General features: G+C 37.7%; 1 non-coding gene across 1 annotated transcript; it reads right to left on the bottom strand.

The window, feature by feature from the left end:
• Positions 1–324: 324 nt before the first annotated feature.
• On the bottom strand, positions 325–454 carry LOC126014651 (small nucleolar RNA SNORA22). The gene has a single exon (XR_007497658.1). It is a non-coding gene; the product is annotated as a small nucleolar RNA SNORA22 (small nucleolar RNA).
• Positions 455–17,488: the final 17,034 nt, after the last annotated feature.

The raw sequence follows: 17,488 nt of genomic DNA, 5'->3' as shown, positions 1-17,488 counted from the left end.
CACAATAGCATGAACTATGATTATTAAAGGTATAAAAACTGATTTTTTAAAAAACAAACAACTGTTTTTACTATGAAGACTTTAAGTGAATAATTTGTAAAAAATATTATATACCAAATTAACTAAATGCTTAGATTATTATAAAATATAGTTAAAGACATCTGATGCATTTACACACCTAGAACTTAAGACTAAAATTATATTTAATACTAGTTAATTTGCTTATAAAGTTTAGTTACTTTTATATATTACTTATAAAATTATATATAATATATTTTTCATTTATATTATTTTTTCACTGCGACACAAATATACAGATTTGTATAATGTGCTGATATTTTGAATGCACTTAAAATAATAGTTCTTTCAATGCAGAAATAAAGAACAACCATTGCTGTAGCACAAAGTTAAAACTAAGGGTACTATAAAGCACACCTAGGTGTTCACTGTGCATTAAATTAACTATATTGTTTAAAAAGGCTAACCACATTATTTTTCACATAATTTTGTAAATACTTTAAAAATTAAAATAAAACTTTTAATAGAAATATAAGATTTAAATTTAACACTTTTGTGTTCGTTTGGATTTTAAAACACAAAGAAGTTTTTCTTTTACCAACATTTTGTTATCTGTAAAGTGACAGAATTATGACCTTGCTCTAAAATTTTTTGAGAGGCATGGAAAAAAAAAGTTTATTGCCCTTATCTTCCTGTTGCTTTTTAATGTTTTAATAATTACTTTACACCACTTAATGCACTAAACCTAATAACACATATTTGACGAAGTGTAGGGCTGACAAGGTGAAGCAGAGTTTTTCACTGATAACTCGGGGAGGGGCCAGCACAGTTAACAGCAGGAAGGCTAGAGGCAAATTATTTACAGTCAGCAGGGTGTAATGATATAGAGAAGAAAAAAAAAAGCAATCTTTTAAGATTAATTACTAATTTATTGGAATTAGAGGGAATGGCAACCGAAGAGGGGAGTCTGGGTTGCAAAAGCACCATGGGGATCATGGTTTTATTAATTGATTTGAGAATATGCAAGAGATGCCACTTTTCAGATTTATTTTGAATAACAAAGATTGGGTAATTCAAGGTGAATTGGAAGGCTTAAAGTGGGAGTGGCAGGGCCTGAGCTGGCTGTTTCCCAAGGCTGGCAGGAAAGAGGCTGAAGGAGGCTGAGGGCTGGTTTGAGCAAAATTGTCCTGAGTAAAAGGTACATTAGGCTCAGAAGTTTTAACAGCAAAGTGTAGATATCGCAAGGTTTTATGGCTTAGCAGATGATACTTTGTAATTATCCTACTCACTGTGCCCTTAGAATTTTTTGTAGGCACTGCAGCAGTTTCTGTTTTATGGCACTCAGCCTGACTTTTATAGTTTGTTTCTTTGAATTCTCAAGAGGGGGGGCTTGGCCGTGGAATTCAGTGGGCAAAGGACAGACAGCTATAGATTTAGGAGGGCGGGGGAAAGCCTGAAGGGCAGAAACTTGTGAATTAAGAGAAGCAGCCTGTTTTTGAAGGCTTAAGATTTGTTTAAGATTTTTAATGTGGCCAAGTAGCTTCATATCTATAGCTTTAAGAGGGGGAGCGGTGAGAGGAGGGAATCTGCCATGGTTAGGGACTGAGCGTCTTGGGCATTTAGAATTTTTCCCCTGGGGTGCGGGGGATCAGTGGGAGGCATTTGAGAAGGTAGCTGCGGAGGCTGCTGAGCAGGCGGGGAGGGGGGGGGTGGGAAGACTTTCTCCATTAGGGAGAAAGACAGGAAAGGTAGCACTGGTTTTTGAGCTAAGAGCATTATCAAGTTTGTTAGAGAGGTGAGAGACCATGGATGTAATTGTGGTGAGTTGGGAGCTTAAGTCAGAAAAAGGGGGGGGGGAGGGAGAAAGCAGCAACAGTTTGTTGCCGGTGTGGGGGAGCTGCTGGAATGCCGGCTCTGGGGAGCGACTTCCAGGCACAGAGGGCAGCAAGAGCCATGTTGGCAAGCTGGGACCTGGAAAGTGTGCTGTACCTTTAAGGTATGAAAAGAGGCGAGGCCAGCTATAAGAGCTTAGAGATCAGGATTCCTGCCTATCTGCAAGGGCTTTGCAGCGGAAAAAAAAAGTTAACTTCCCAAGAGACAAAGAGTTCAGCTTTTAGATTCTAAGCAGGAGAGCGTGTAAGGGGCTTGGGGGCCATAGGAGGTTACGGCTTGAAACGGCTCTTTGAGGCTTTTCCAATTAAAGGCTTTGTATTGTTGCAATTGCTGGCTAAGGAGGGGAGGGTGGTGAAACAGGGACGGAGCTGAAGCTAGGGAAGTGAAGGGCTGTTTAGGATTTTGCACAGAGGGTGCAGCGGCAGAAGTAAAGATGAAGGGTTAGAAGAGGAAGGAAACTGAGAGACAGAGTCAGAGCGAGAGGGAGCCCAGGAACACTAGATTTCTGGTAAACATCATGAACAAACATTAAAAAATTACAAATATCTTTTTTGGTAACCTCTATATGTCTGGCTTTCAACTCAGACTGTATATATTTAATGAATTTAAGTTCAATACTCAACGAAACACCCATGGAAGTGAAGCCAACGGGCGAAGCCCCAAGAGCCAATCAGGGGCGGTGATCAGAACGACTGAAAAAACTGCAGTTTAAATATTTGATTAAGGCTAACTCGTTTCAACGCTTACCCGGATGGGGTAATTTCCTGCGATTTATGAAACAGCTCCGGACTCGCCGACCCGTAGTCGTTCGGGGTGTGGCGGTGATCTTCGTGCCCAGCGTTGGGCGCCAAAATGCAGGGTCCAGAAGCCCCCCCAGGGGGGACCCGGCCAGCAGGAATTAGCTGGAAAGGCTTCTCAGACAACCGCACTCCTATTTTGCTGAGTAGAAGAGCAACCACACCTGTAAAAAATCTGAAAGAGGTTAATAATAAAGACCCAAGGCAGCGTCTCACTGTTCAAGGGTACCTTTATAGGGCTACAGCTCCTTCTTATATAATGAAGGAGAAGGGGGCAGTACAAAGGTGATGTCAGTCATACTTTTGGCGCGAAGGCCCATACAAGGCAAGAATATATTTCAGGTTTCAAGGAACAAAGAAAGTTAGGCATTCTCTAAATAAGGAAGTGGGCAGCGGGCTAGGGGGGCTGGATGACCTTCAAGCTATGATGAACGTGCTGTTTCCATGGAAATTTCTAGTGTCCTTCTAGCTGCATTCCTAATTGCTTGACCATCAGGAGCTGGTGCAAGATGTGCTTGCCTCAGTGATCTTGAACAGACAATGTAGCATACATTTATTGATAATAGCCTAGTTCACTCCGAAATGTGGTCTTAAGGAGTGAGGCCTAGTTTCTGATAACGGTACCGGACAGTGTTGCTCTCCTCCGGGCTAGAGTTAGTTATATCTACAGTTGCACATTCCTTTCTCTATAGCTCAAAAACTTACAGCAAGACTGCAAAATAGCTTTTAGGTGAAAAGCTGGAATATGGCAGAAAGAACAGCAAAATGGCCTCAAACAAGTCAGTCCCCAACAAGTTAAGCTCACTAAAATGCCTTAGAATCATTGTTTGTCCAAGAAAATTCATGCCCTAATTCATATTATGTGGGTTGGTAATAGCTTCTTTTGATATCTTTAACCTTTTTATGGCATGAAGCATAATTATATTATTGTATTATATAAAAGAGGATCATCTCTATTGCCTTAACAATACCAGACACTGTGAAGCTGACGCTTCAGTGCCACACTTGTGAATCCCAGTTAGTTGGGGACCTCTTGCTCACTGCAGTAATGTCTTGGCACCTTTGGAAGAACCTACATCTTAAAAGCTGACTAATACATCAAAATACACAGTAAAACATCATTATAGCATTGGAAACATTAACTATGAAAAACAATAAAGCACATTTAAATTAGCAAGAAAATGACAAGTCAAGAGATACACCTGAAGAAAAGTTAGATGCAGGCAGTTATAAATTAGATTTTTCAGTTGGGATTCACTGTAATTCCTCCCCCTTTTTTAAAAATTTTATACCACCACCAAATTATATCCCATCAGCAACACCAATTGTCCAGACTTTGTGTAAAATCTGTGGCTTCCCATTTTATCCCTTCACCTAATACCATTTGTCCAGACGCTGGTCTTCTCCCACGTGGCTTCACTTCCAGAGTCCCAGGCCCTATAGATGGGTCTGGGTAGAAGCCGCACAGGCCATGTTCGCCTGGTGGAGTGCTTCTCAGCTGCAGCCTGTTAGCTCTCTGCTCTGCCCTGCAGCAGGGCAAGAAGGGAGCTCCTGTGTTTCTTCTCCGAGAGAGTGATGCTCACTGCTGCTGCAGTTGCTGCCGAAGCTCTCTGTCACTGCAAGCTTTTTGGCCACAGTTTCTCCACCTCCACCGGGCGCATCTGGGTGTACGGAGTTTACAAGGATCCAAGCTGAAAGTCCAGTCTGAAATTTTCAACGTCGAAATTTATTTTTCATGCTGAAGGTCATGATTTAGTGAATTAGTCCACTCTTAATACAATCTTTTTTCTTGTTCTTTTCCAATAAAAGCCTTCCATCAAGCTCTGAGTAGGCTGAGGTTTTTGGAAAAAGAATTTTTTGGAACAATGTCTTAGTTCTGGGCCTCGAATGGGGGTGATACAAATTTTCACCTCTCCTGTTCCACTGGCCCTTCTGCCCTCAGAAGGGATTTCGTCCATCTTTGAAAATGGCTCCATGTGGTGGCGCAAAGTTTTGGGCTCACTCCAGCTGAAAAGAGCCAAAATCAAAGTGAAGAACAGAAATCCCACCATGATCGTTGTCCTCTTGTGTCCAGGGTTCAAATCCACGTTCAGAGCGCCATTTGTTGAATAAAATAATTAAGAGGCCCTTTGTATGGAGCTGGATGGTGATGGGATGAATAGAGGGCCTTTCTCTGCCATCCAGGGAGAGGGAGATTGTTACCCCAGACCCATTCCTTCTTTGTAATCTTGCCTGCTAATAAACCTCCCATTTCTGGGAGGGGTCTTTGGTAGATAACAAAAGGCTTTGGCTAAAAAGGCAAGGGTATTTGCCTGGATGGAGAATGGAGAAGGAAGCAGGAAGAGATCTTTGAGGGACAAGGTAAATGCAGGGCTGAATAGGAATCCAGCATAAATGGTTATGATAGGCCATACATGTGGTGGCTAGGGCATAAATAAAGCTGATATTTTTTTGGAACCTGTTTGTGAATGATTTCCTTGTCTATACCTGAACCTGCTGACCCTCACCTATACCTGACCCACCAGCTGGAGGGATTGGAGACACATGTCCTGGGATGGTAGAGAAAGGCCCCTCCATTCATCCCATCACCATCCAGCTCCATACAAAGGGCCTCTTAATTATTTTATTCAACAATGAAGCTCACCACAAAGAGTGGTGAATGAGTGCAGTTAAAGAAATAACTACACTGAGAACTATCATAACAATGTGAATGAATGAGAAAAGTGGAAATCCTGTCTAAATTACAGGTGGGGTGGGGTGGGAGGAGGGAGATTTGGTACATTAGTGGTGGGAATGTTGCCCTGGTGAAGGGGAGAGTTCTTTACATGAATGAAACCCAACTACAATCATATTTGTAACCAAAGTGTTTAAATAAGGATATTACTATAAAAAATAAAAAAGCAAGTTTAAAAAAATAAAAATTAATTAAAATACATCTTAATGCTAAATTAAAGCACATTCAAACAAAATTATTTAAATTCTGAGAAAAAGAATAAAATGAGATATAAAATGACATATTGCATACAAATAAGAGGAGATAAGGATTATAATACAGCTTCAACAAAATTAGTGGAGGTAAAAAAATAGAATTGTAGTATCTCTCAATTACTGAAAAAATACTGCTAACCAAGAAAAACTAATTTTATAATAAAATGTATATTTAAGATGTATATAGCCATGTAAAGCATGAAGCAATTTTTCACACTGCAGAAAATAATTTCTAAGACTAAGTAACAAGAAAAATCCCACATAGAAGATATGTATCTACACAAAATAATGTGGAATACTATAAACATATAAGCATAAGAGTGTCTCCCTTTGGGGAGTGCTGAAAATGCCTAAAATATTGAAAATGGATAGCTGATATATTTTTAATATTTGGAGTGCCTATTGCCAAAAAACAAGGATAAAGGAATTAATAAAACAGCATTAAACTCACATCCCCATGATCTTTCTTCATACAGGCAATAAAAAATTAGGAGCTGAAGGTGAGAAAAGTATAAAAACAGTCAAAATATGCATATTAGTAGATAGAAAAGGAATTGTTCCTGCTATATTCAGGATATATGAAGTACTTGCAAAGATTACCAAAACAATGTAAAATAATTTCTAGCAATTGATAAGGATAAATGAACATATATTTTTCAGAGGAACACAGACAGATGTTTAGCATCATTTATCATTATGGAGATTCAAAACAAGATAGTAATAAGATTCCATCTCACAGCAGTGAGAAAGGCACCTATCAAAATAGTAGGAACACAGGCCAGAGGTAAGTGTACACTGACTAAAGGTGAAGAGACCTGATCTGTTCAAACTAGTGGACTTGCAAGTAACCGCCCCAAGAGCCAAATACACACATTAGTGCACGTGAGATCTGAGATATTCTCCAGAATCAACCACATTCTTGAGGGGTGGAGTGGGGTGGGAGGAGTGAGACACAAACTTCTACAAACTTCAAGTGGATAGATATTATGCCACTAACTTCTCAGACCATGATGCACTGAAAACAAGATAATCAAAAACAAATAAGTTAATTTTAAACAAAGGAGTAAAAAAACAGTGGAGAAAGATTCATCAACAAGTGGTGATGGGAAAACTAAATCAGCTATATGTAAGAAAATTAATTCATTTTCTTTCTTTCTTTCTTTCTTTCTTTCTTTCTTTCTTTCTTTCTTTCTTTCTTTCTTTTCTTTAACTACAATGTATTAAATAATGCAATGTATTGTATATAATAATATATTGTATATACATTGTATTCCATTATTGAATAACAATATTTTTTTTTCTTAACACCACCCATCACCAGTGCAACATTCCCATCACCAATGTCCCAAGTTTCCCTCCTCCCCACCCGACCCCCGCCTGTACTCTAAACAGGTTCTCAATTTCCCTCATACATTCTCATTATTAGGACAGTTCAAAATGTAGTTATTTATCCAACTAAACTCATCACTCTTTGTGATGAGCTTCCTGAGGTGAGCTGGAACTTCCAGCTCTTTTCTCTTTTGTGTCTGAAAGTTATTATTGCAAGAATGTCTTTCATTTTTCTTAAAACCCATAAATGTGTGAGACCATTCTGCGTTTTTCTCTCTCTCTCTGACTTATTTCACTCAGCATAATAGATTCCGTGTACATCCATGTATAGGAAAATTTTATGACTTCATCTCTCCTGACAGCTGCATAATATTCCATTGTGTATATGTACCACAGTTTCTTTAGCCATTCGTCTGTTGAAGGGCATCTTGGTTGTTTCCAGAGTCTTGCTATGGTAAATAGTGCTGCAATGAATATAGGTGTAAAAAAAAAAAGAAAATTAATTCAAACCTCTTTCTTTTTTCTTTATTTTTTAATTTTTATTTTGATCATAGTGGCTTACATATCTTTCACATTAGTATTTTTGGTACATATTAACATTTAATCAGGGAAATACCCACCACCAAATTTGTCCTCCCCCCTTCCCCGTTCCCTTTCTGCAACCCATATACCCCAGCATCACCCCCCAGGCTGCTAGAGTAGGTGGTCCCCTTTTTGTCTAGCTTCCTATCAGTGATCATACATCTGTTTGGTCCTGGTGCCCTCCCTTGTTTCTCCCTCTATTTGAGAGGCTAAGCTAGATAAATCAACTTAATGTGGTTTTGTTTGAGGGAGATAAAATCAATAGAATGGGGTAAAGATTAAGCAAAATAAAAATTTAAAAAAATAAAATAAAAATATGCTGAAAATGGGCGGAGTCCTTCTAGTGGCTATCAGCCTCAGTTTGAGAGAGGACATGAAAAAGGTAATTGAAACACCATAACAATACAAAAATAAATGTCAAATTAAATATCCAGTGAGCCCTACAGCAATAAAGAGAAACACCACACAATAGTCTCGGTTCTGAATACAAATCATGCTGGAGTGCAAAAAGAAAGAGAAAGATAAGATAAAATAATACAAAATAAAATTTAAAAAGGAGACATCAACTTCAATATCTACACCAAAATAAGGACGTCAATAAAACAATTAATCAATCAATAAATATATATGTGGAAAAATTATTTTTTGTGCTTTTTGTTTTTCCTTTTTTTTTCTTTTCCCCCCTGCATAGGCACAGTAACTATTGGGGATATTATAGAGGGAATTCCCTTGGCCTAGGAGATATAGGGTTTCTCCATCCCTGAAGTATACTGTCATGGGATTAACTATAGACTCCTTGCATGATCATTTACTCTCCCCTCGGTGCTTTTGTGTGTGCTTTTGTGGCCCTCCTAATCACCTCTCCCTATTGTGGACTGTGGCTTAATACCATATTAGCTCCAAAAGGACTCCCATTGCAAAAACTCTACCCAAGATCTCCCTGCGTGGAGCCCACAGCTCACGAGGAAATCTCAAAAGACAATGGGGAAGCCTATACTAGCATCATAAGTAAAGACCTATATAACATACCTCTTATATTGTTTCTCCCCAAATGTAATCTCCTGTGTCACTTTCTCTTTTTCTTTGTTTTTTGTTTGTTTATTTGTTTTTCCTCCCTTGTTCGTTTTTTTAATTATTTGTTTTGTTCTACTTTCTGGTTTTTTGATTTGATTTGTTTTGTGCATCTTTTGGGTCACAGCTGGCGGCGCTTGGAGGGTGCTCCTCGCTCTGTGCTCAGAAGTTGCCCCTGGTGGGCATGGGGTCCATGTGGAATGCCAGGATGTTAGCCACCATCCTTCTGCAGGAAGGACAGACGCCTTCTCTCCATGCTATTCCTCCTGGCCACACTTTATTCACTTAATTATGTCTTTTATTTAATCTTTTTTCTTTTAAGAAACTCTTTTTTCTTTAGATATGTCTGAGCATATATATTTTTCGTTTTTGTCATGGGTCTGTTTTCTTCTCTCTTCACCCCCAAATCCACCATCAATATAATGTAGCACCACTTCTTCCTGAAAAGGCATATTAAAAATAGGAAAATTTTACATGTAAAAACAAGCTTTTATCTACTAGGGATAAGAACTTATATTTTTTTACAGCACAGGGTCATCTCCCACCTTGAATGTATGTCATGGGGAACCAACCTAGACTCCAGTGAAATAGGCACTGACCATCAAGCCTTAACTCCTGGGTCCCAGACATAGAAACAAAAGAATTCTCCACAACAGCTCCAGGGCATTCATAATGCTGCTCTGACGCCAACATATGCCAGTTCTAAATTGATAACCTGACAATGAGGAAATGGGAACAACTAGATTTAAGAGCAAGTTATCCTTCCTCACCAGCCAACGATAAGACAAAAGCAGAAGACATGTCACCCTTTGATCTGTGCAAAAACCAAGATGGCTATATACAGATGACTGGTTGTTATAACCAGGACTAGACAGTATGCATCCTGGGACCAACAACAACAACAACAACAAGCTCTAACCTAGCTTTTGGTCTACAATCTGATCAACAAACAAGATCCCCAATTCCAGAGGTCTGACTGAGACAACCGCAAGTGAATGGGTCTTCCAGAAACATAACGAAAGACTCTGTCCCAGGCTTCATCCTAGGAGCAACATAATGACCAAGAACACCAACTATAGAAGATGAATTAAAATGACACTGAAGAAGCAGAAATGCTAGAACCACAAAGAAAGCCTTCATCATAAGCTCCATCCCTTGAGCTGCACAGTCACCAAGATCTCTAGATGCAGAGGACTGATTTTTACCATCCATGATGAAGCAGAAGTCTTCCAAACAAACCTCTTTCTAACAATAGCATAAAATTAAAATCAAAATAGGTTAAAGATTTTAATATTAGACCTAAAACCATAAGGAATATAGAGAAAAATATAAGAGGGACTCTTCATGATATTTAAGATAAGGGTATCTTCAGTGATGAAAAAGAAATGACCAAAACCTTGAAAGCAAAATAAATCAGATTACATTAAAATAAGTAGTTTCTCACTACAAATAAAACAATGACCAGAAATCAAAGACTACTCATGAAATGGGAGACATTTTTCACACAAATACTTACCTGATGAGGGTTTAATATCTAAGATATATAAGGCTTAACAAGAGCTTAACAATGGGTTGAAGATATTAATAGAAACATATTTAAAGTTGAAATAAACCCGGTCAAAAGACAATTAGAAAAAATTCTCCACATCATTAATTAGAGAGTACAGTTAGAGCACAATAGAGACTAACTGTGACAATAATAGTTGGGATATCACAAAAACTGGGTGCTGAAAGGAAGTAAAGTCATAATATCCATGATATCCTTCAGTAATAGTGTTGAAAATCTTGGTGTTTAAAAGGGAAATAAAGTAGAAAGGGAGAGAGGTGTCTGCCATAGAGGCACATGCTGTGGAGGGAAGGGGCAACAAGAGGAAAATGTGGAAAAAATGAACACTAGTGAAGGTATGGGAATAGAAATATTGTATGACTGAAACCAAATATCAACAATTGTTGAATTCTTCGTATCCTGGTGATTTATTTTCAAAAACTTTAAATAAAAATGGTTAAACAATACTTGTTCCAGGGATGTAGTGAAAATGAAATTTTATCCAATCTACTACTGGTTGTAATGTCTGGTTTAATCCATCTGAAAACAGTATTCATATTCCTCAATAAACTTATAATAAGATCAGAAAACAACTGAAAAGAGAACATTTGAAACATCAAGGAACTACTTAGAACAAAACACTGTTATTTCAAAGGTTATCTAAGTGCAGTGATTATTAAAATATTTTCTAAAAAACTCAATAAATTTAGGGGCTGAAGTGATAGCACAATAGTAGGGTTTTTGCCTTGCATGCAGATGACCTGAGACAGACCTGGGTTCAACCGCCAGCATTCCATATTGTCCCTTAAGCCTGCCAGGAGCTATTTCTGAGTGCAGAGCCGGGAGTAACTCCTGTGCACCACCAGGTGTGGCCCAAAATCAAATCAAAACAAAAAATAGCTCAACTTATAATTATCTTCCTTCAAGAAGTGAAAACTCTGATCTTTTAGGAATTGGGGCAAAAAGATTGTCTACTTCCTGCTGACATGGGCATTGTGGAATTACCAGAGTTACATTTTTTGATATCTACCAATCCTAGGATAGAGAAAATGATAAAATTGAGTTCTTATTGGGTAAAAAATTAAATAATTACATTTTGATTCTTGTATAAAATTATAAATGTAGCTAAACTGCTTGAAAACAAGAGGACACTCACATAGTTTCTTAAGGTAATTAATATGCTAAATGCCTTACTTGGTCCCACAGAATGTTGACTTTTGATGAGGCATAATGGAACCCATAATTTCTTTTAGAGACTGCCCTCTGTAGAAACATAGCATAGCCTTTTCTTCAAATAATTATGTTGCCTGCTATCCAATATTTGTTAATTTCCACCCAGATATGTGAATTTTTTCTGAGCCTATACATCTCCTTGAAAGTGTCTTTCAGCAGCCATATGGGGTTCTCCTTGAGGCAAATTTAAAAAATTTAAAGAAAATGATGTTATAGATAAAAAAAAATTTAAGGGGATGCATACCCCCTTTTCTGTTTCTTTAATAACTGAGTTTTGAAAGTCCTATTAGCATGCTCAACAATGCCTTGTCCTTGAGGATTATAGGGGATACCAGTAGATACATTAGATTTTTTATTTTTTGAAAAATGATTGAAAAGTTTTACTAGTGTATACATGACCATTATCAGTTTTGTTGGTAGTGGGAAAATCCTTAACAGAAAAGCATTGCAGTTTGAACTTGTAGAAGGCCCAGGTATTCTCCAGGTTTGAGTCAATCTTTAATGTGCCGTGGAAACACTTCCAGGCCTTGATCATCTTTTGCTCACTTCAGAATAGCTTGGCAACCACCAACAGCACATGAGCGTAATGGCTACACTTCTGCTGGGTGAGTACACTCTTAATCTTCCTCTGGGGCTGGGCTCCAGAAAAACAGCATCAGACCACAGGACACTAAAGTTAGGGACACTCCTGTATAATGCCATGGCCATGAATATGTTGATGATGTTTTTCAAGCCTACTCAGTACTCCAGCTGCACATTTTTCAGCTAGAGACCTAGTTCTTGAGATTCTTTTTTGTTTGTTTGTTTTGTTTTGTTTTGTTTTGTTTTTGGGTTACACCCGGCAGCACTCAGGGGTTACTCCTGCTCCATGCTCCGAAATTGCTCCTGGCAGGCTCGAGGGGACATATAGGATGCCGGGATTTGAATGAATGACCTTCTGCATGAAAGGCAAAATCCTTACCTCCATGCTATTTCTCTGGCCCAAAATTCTTTTTTTTTTTTTGGTTTTTTGGTTTTTTGGTTTTTTGGGTCACACCTGGCAGTTCTCAGAAGCTACTCCTGGCTCTATGCTCATAAATCGCCCCCGGCAGGCTCGAGTGACCATAGGGGATGCCAGGATTCTAACCACTTTTGTCTTGCATGCAAAGCAAACACCTTACCGCTGTGCTATGTACCCAACCCTCTTGAGATTCTTAAGATAAGACTTTTCCAGAATGGCATGAGCCTGTGTCAGGTGCCCTCTCTTCTCTTGTAGCCAAGAGATTAGAAGCCATAGTGACCTGGACTGAGGGTAGTTTTTCAACTTCTAATTGTAAGTTTCCTGGGTGTTGTACCACAGTGTCTCCAATTAAAATTGTATATACTCTGAAATTTGAGCTATAGAAGTGGCTTGAGGATAAATTTTGAACTCCGCATGGAATTATTTGTGTAGATTTTGACCCCAAAAATTCAGAGGCAATTGAGTTTCATAAGGCTGAAATGTAAACTATATTACCTTAAAGGACAACTTTCCAGCTTTCTAGCACTCTGTCAAACAAAGGAAAAAGGCAAGATGCATATTCTTTGCCATGTATTTCCTGCAGAGCCCAATTATTGGGTCAGTATCAGGAAGAGGTGATGGAAACATCAGCACCTGTGTTTATCACTCCTTTAAATTCTTTTCCATGTATCTCTAGAGTTATTAGTGGACACAAGTTTTTTGTAAGATTATAGATAAAGGCCACTAGAGGATCCGCAGAGGCTACTAGGGGGTAGGTGCTACCAAAACTTCCAATCCTTGGGAGATTGGAGTAGCCAGGCATAACAAACAAAAAATCAAAAATTGGGCAATGTGTTCTACTTTTTTAAATGCAAATACTGGTGGCATTATAGTAATGATCATTATCTCTCCTGTGTAATATTAATTTATAATTCCTACATGCCCATTGATTTCTTTAATAGTTAGACTGCTTCTTCTAAGAGTAGGTCTACAGTGTCTGAAAGTATTAGTCCCTTTATTCCAGAATTTAATTTATAGGAAATTTGAGCTGGTGTTATTGTGATAATTTCAGGGCAGGAGATATCTAAGGCAGCACTTCCTGAGGTGATAGGTTGCAATGAACTTATTGTCTGTAGGACTACATTAGTTCAGTCCCCTGATTTTGTGGGGCCTAAAGTTGGTCCCTGCCCAGTTTCCTTATACCTATTGGTTGTTTGAATAATCTCTTACCCAATGATCTTCTCCATTGCATTGTGGCAAGAAATAAGTAGCAGTTCCCAGAGTGCTGGGCCAGGAAGTGTCTTGCAATCCCTTTGATAGTTGCTAAATTTTCCATAATTATAGCATCTATCCCCAGTTTGTGAGGTGTGTAGTTCTACAGTTTCTCTAAATCCCAATGGAGCAACAATCTCTTCCTCTATGGTTTCCCTTGCCACAATTTGGACAAGGTGGCAACAATAAAACATGGGTGTGGGCTCTATATTCTGTGCACAATGTCCTGGTACTCTAGTCTGCCTCTGTACTATGTAGGCCTCAAGGGTGATGTGAGATGGAACCTACATTCCAACATACTTTCAGGTAGCCCATAACATCTCTCTCCCTAATTGGTTTCAAAATTATTTGTCAGTCCTCATTGGAATTATCAAAGGCCAACTGCTTTAAAGATGTTTCTGGGTCTCTTTTCCTCCCTCTTATCTTTGCACTAAATTTGTAATTTTCCTATAAATTGGGCAAAGGGTTTTATGCCCCACCCCTGGAAATTTTTGTGTAGTTGCCCTTGAATTCTGATTCTGCATCAATCCTCTCCCATGCACCCAATTCTATCTTTCAAACATATTAGAATGGTAAGAGAATGTTAGAGAAAATTCTCTAAAATGTTAGAGAAAAGGTAGCTTGCTTTTTGATTTTCCATATTCTCCCTCCCCATAAGCATGTCACATATTATTTAGACTTTAGATAGTCTCCTGCCACATTAACCTAGATTGTGCAATTTGGCCTGGCCTCATAACGATACCACATTTTTCATTGCAAGTACTTGGAAAGGCTCAGGCATACTCTAGCTACTGTTTAAAAATCCTGGGGGAGGGGAAGAGGCTTCCAAAGCACACTTTTACTTCATCTAAATACTTCTTACAATATGGAGAGAGGGTTCAAGTAGTACAAGTCTTTTGACATGGCCAATAAAAATTATTTTTAGTCCTTGGCAAGATAGAAGCTCATGAGGCCTAGATCTTCTGGGTTCTGATTTTATTCAATGTGCCAGACTCTAAGTTTGAAACAATGTTAACCCATTCATCATCTTAGGTGCTAATGTTTGAGTAATTCCTGGGAGATGCATGTTTCTTTGGGCTGTCACCTATAACATTTGGAATATTATCAGCCCAAGGCTGTGCTTCTGATTAAGATCAAGTTTCTACTGGAAAGATACCTCTCCTCTCTGAAGTCATTTGTTCAATGTCATTCTCCTGTATTATGGGAGTGGGAGTAACACTATCCATTGGATTTGATCTAGGACCTGCAGGAGGAGTTTTTTATTTTTGTTTTTTTTTTGTTTTTTGTTTTGTTTTTTTTTTTTGTTGTTTTTGTTTTTGTTTTGAGAAATAGGAACAGAAGGGGCTGTGAAGGTGACATTTGAAGGTTAATTATGTCTGGCTTTCCCTATTGAGAGGGTGTGCCTGACAGGGGGTAATATATATATATATATATATATATATATATATATATATATATATTGGTTTTTGGGCCACACCTGGCGGTGCTCAGGGGTTACTCCTGGCTGTCTGCTCAGAAATAGCTCCTGGCAGGCATGGGGGACCATATGGGACACCGGGATTTGAACCAACCACCTTTGGTCCTGGATCGGCTGATTGCAAGGCAAACGCCGCTGTGCTATCTCTCCGGGCCCAGGGGGTAATATTTTTAAGTAATTTCATGAGTACCATATTGTTTCTTTTTACCATTATTTGGATATATATTTGGATATATATATATATAATTTCCAGTAAGTCATGACCTCTAATAACATAAATAGCAGTTGGCCTTTGAAAGATATGGAATAGAGTAAAGTATTTTAATTGAATATACAGAAAACCAGCATAGATTTAATCCACCAAGAGATAAAGGCCTTGATTTACACAGATATCATGGCTTTGATTCACAGGATCACAATTCAGGGACACCAACTGTTGGTGTTAGGCCCAAAGCAGTAGGAGAGATGGCAAAAGGCAGCCCTAACTAGGAATTTGATAGTTTTTCCAGCAATTCAGCAAAAATCTTCTAGCAGAGCAATTCAACATCAGATTTTCCTAGACACCCTAGCACTTCAGCCTGGGGTTGATATACTCCTGGGCAACAACTATCTTATAGTTATAAGGGGTGGGCATCTGGTAACTGATGTATTCACCCTTAAAGAGATATTAGTTCACTTATGTCTGATCAGGGGTCTTAAGAGTCTCTTTTTTCTTATAGAAGGACCATGATTTATGTTCTTTAAGTACTCAATGTATATGGCTTCTCATTCATAACACTTTTTGATAAATTTTCTTTTCTAAAGATTACCTTTTCTGTGTTATTAAAATACGTTTTTTATTTCTAACTGGTCTACTTTCTATAATAATAATATTATTATATTATATAAAATTTATCGTTTTATTTTAATATACCTTTTTTATTGACTGTGTAAGTCTGAGTGTCTCAGATCTTCAATTAAAACCTACAGCTTCATTTATAAAAAAAAAAAAAAACTCCAAAGCTCATGATTTTAGAGTTGTCTGAGACATTCTTCTATTCGAAGATAAAATAACAAAATTCTAGGAATTACTTATGCATCTGGGGTAGCTACCAGAGAACATGACAGCAGGTGATTTAATTTGACCTTACTTACATGATAAGTGACAGGGCAACAGCAGATAATAGCTACAAGTACAACTGGATCCTGTGTCTCATCAACTAGCAAGTAGCCTGAGCTTTTTATAAGGTAGTTGTTGGATTAGAAGAAGAGTAATAAGAGCAAGTATCAATATAAAAGTTCTATTTAGCCTCTGCTTTTATATTTTTATTGTCCTATCCATCAAAGCAAACTTCAAGAAGTGTGAAAATGCTGAAACAAAGAGATTTGGATAATTGAAACATAAGTTTGATACATACTAACAAGTAAATTTGTCAGATACTTATGCTTTTACAGATGCAAATAATGCCAAAGTAAAGCCCTTTAAAAATATAAGGATTAATAAAGCACTTGGGGTCCTTGCTAGAGAACTTGCTAGAGACTTTCTAAAGAATATATCATCTTCCTTGTTCTGTTTTTACTAATGACCCCCCAAATAAGTGCAATTTCAAATGACAGGAAAACCTCCTGGGAAAAAAACTGCTTTTACAGAGAATGTTCATAGTACAAAAGAGCCTAGTATTGTCTATAAATTTGAGACAGAAAGTTGTTCTACAAAGGTTGTTATAATTTATATTTTGTTGATATACATATATATCATGCATATATATTTATTAATAGTTGAGTAATAGTTTAAAGCTAAAATATTGGGAAAATTTTTGATCCTTGTTTTTCTGAGTAAGAAAATCTGGGTTGAAAATTCTCCTATAACATTAGAAATATACACAGCCTGTGATATGCATATGAACCTATTTGAAAATATATTTTATATTCCAAATTTTATGCATAATTTATACAATTTGAGTTAAAGAAAAGAAATACAATAATTACATCTTTAAACAAAAAAGTTTAATCTATAGAGATAGTATTTGCTTACTTATTTAAATGGGAAAGTTTCTGTTTAATTTATTCACTCTCCAACAAATAGTATATAAGCACCACCAGGAGCAAACCACCCAAATACAATCCAAAAGAATTCCCTGAATACAATAAGGTGCAGCCCAAGGGACAAGAAAGAAAGAGAAGGAAGGAAGGAAGAAAGAAAGAAAGAAAGAAAGAAAGAAAGAAAGAAAGAAAGAAAGAAAGAAAGAAAGAAAGAAAGAAAGAAAGAAAGAAAGAAAGAAAGAAAGAAAGAAGGAAGGAAGGAAGGAAGGAAGGAAGGAAGG

The sequence above is a fragment of the Suncus etruscus genome, chromosome 7, assembly GCF_024139225.1.
Source record: "Suncus etruscus isolate mSunEtr1 chromosome 7, mSunEtr1.pri.cur, whole genome shotgun sequence".
NCBI lineage: Eukaryota > Metazoa > Chordata > Mammalia > Eulipotyphla > Soricidae > Suncus > Suncus etruscus.
This window is presented reverse-complemented; position numbering and strand designations above follow the sequence as displayed.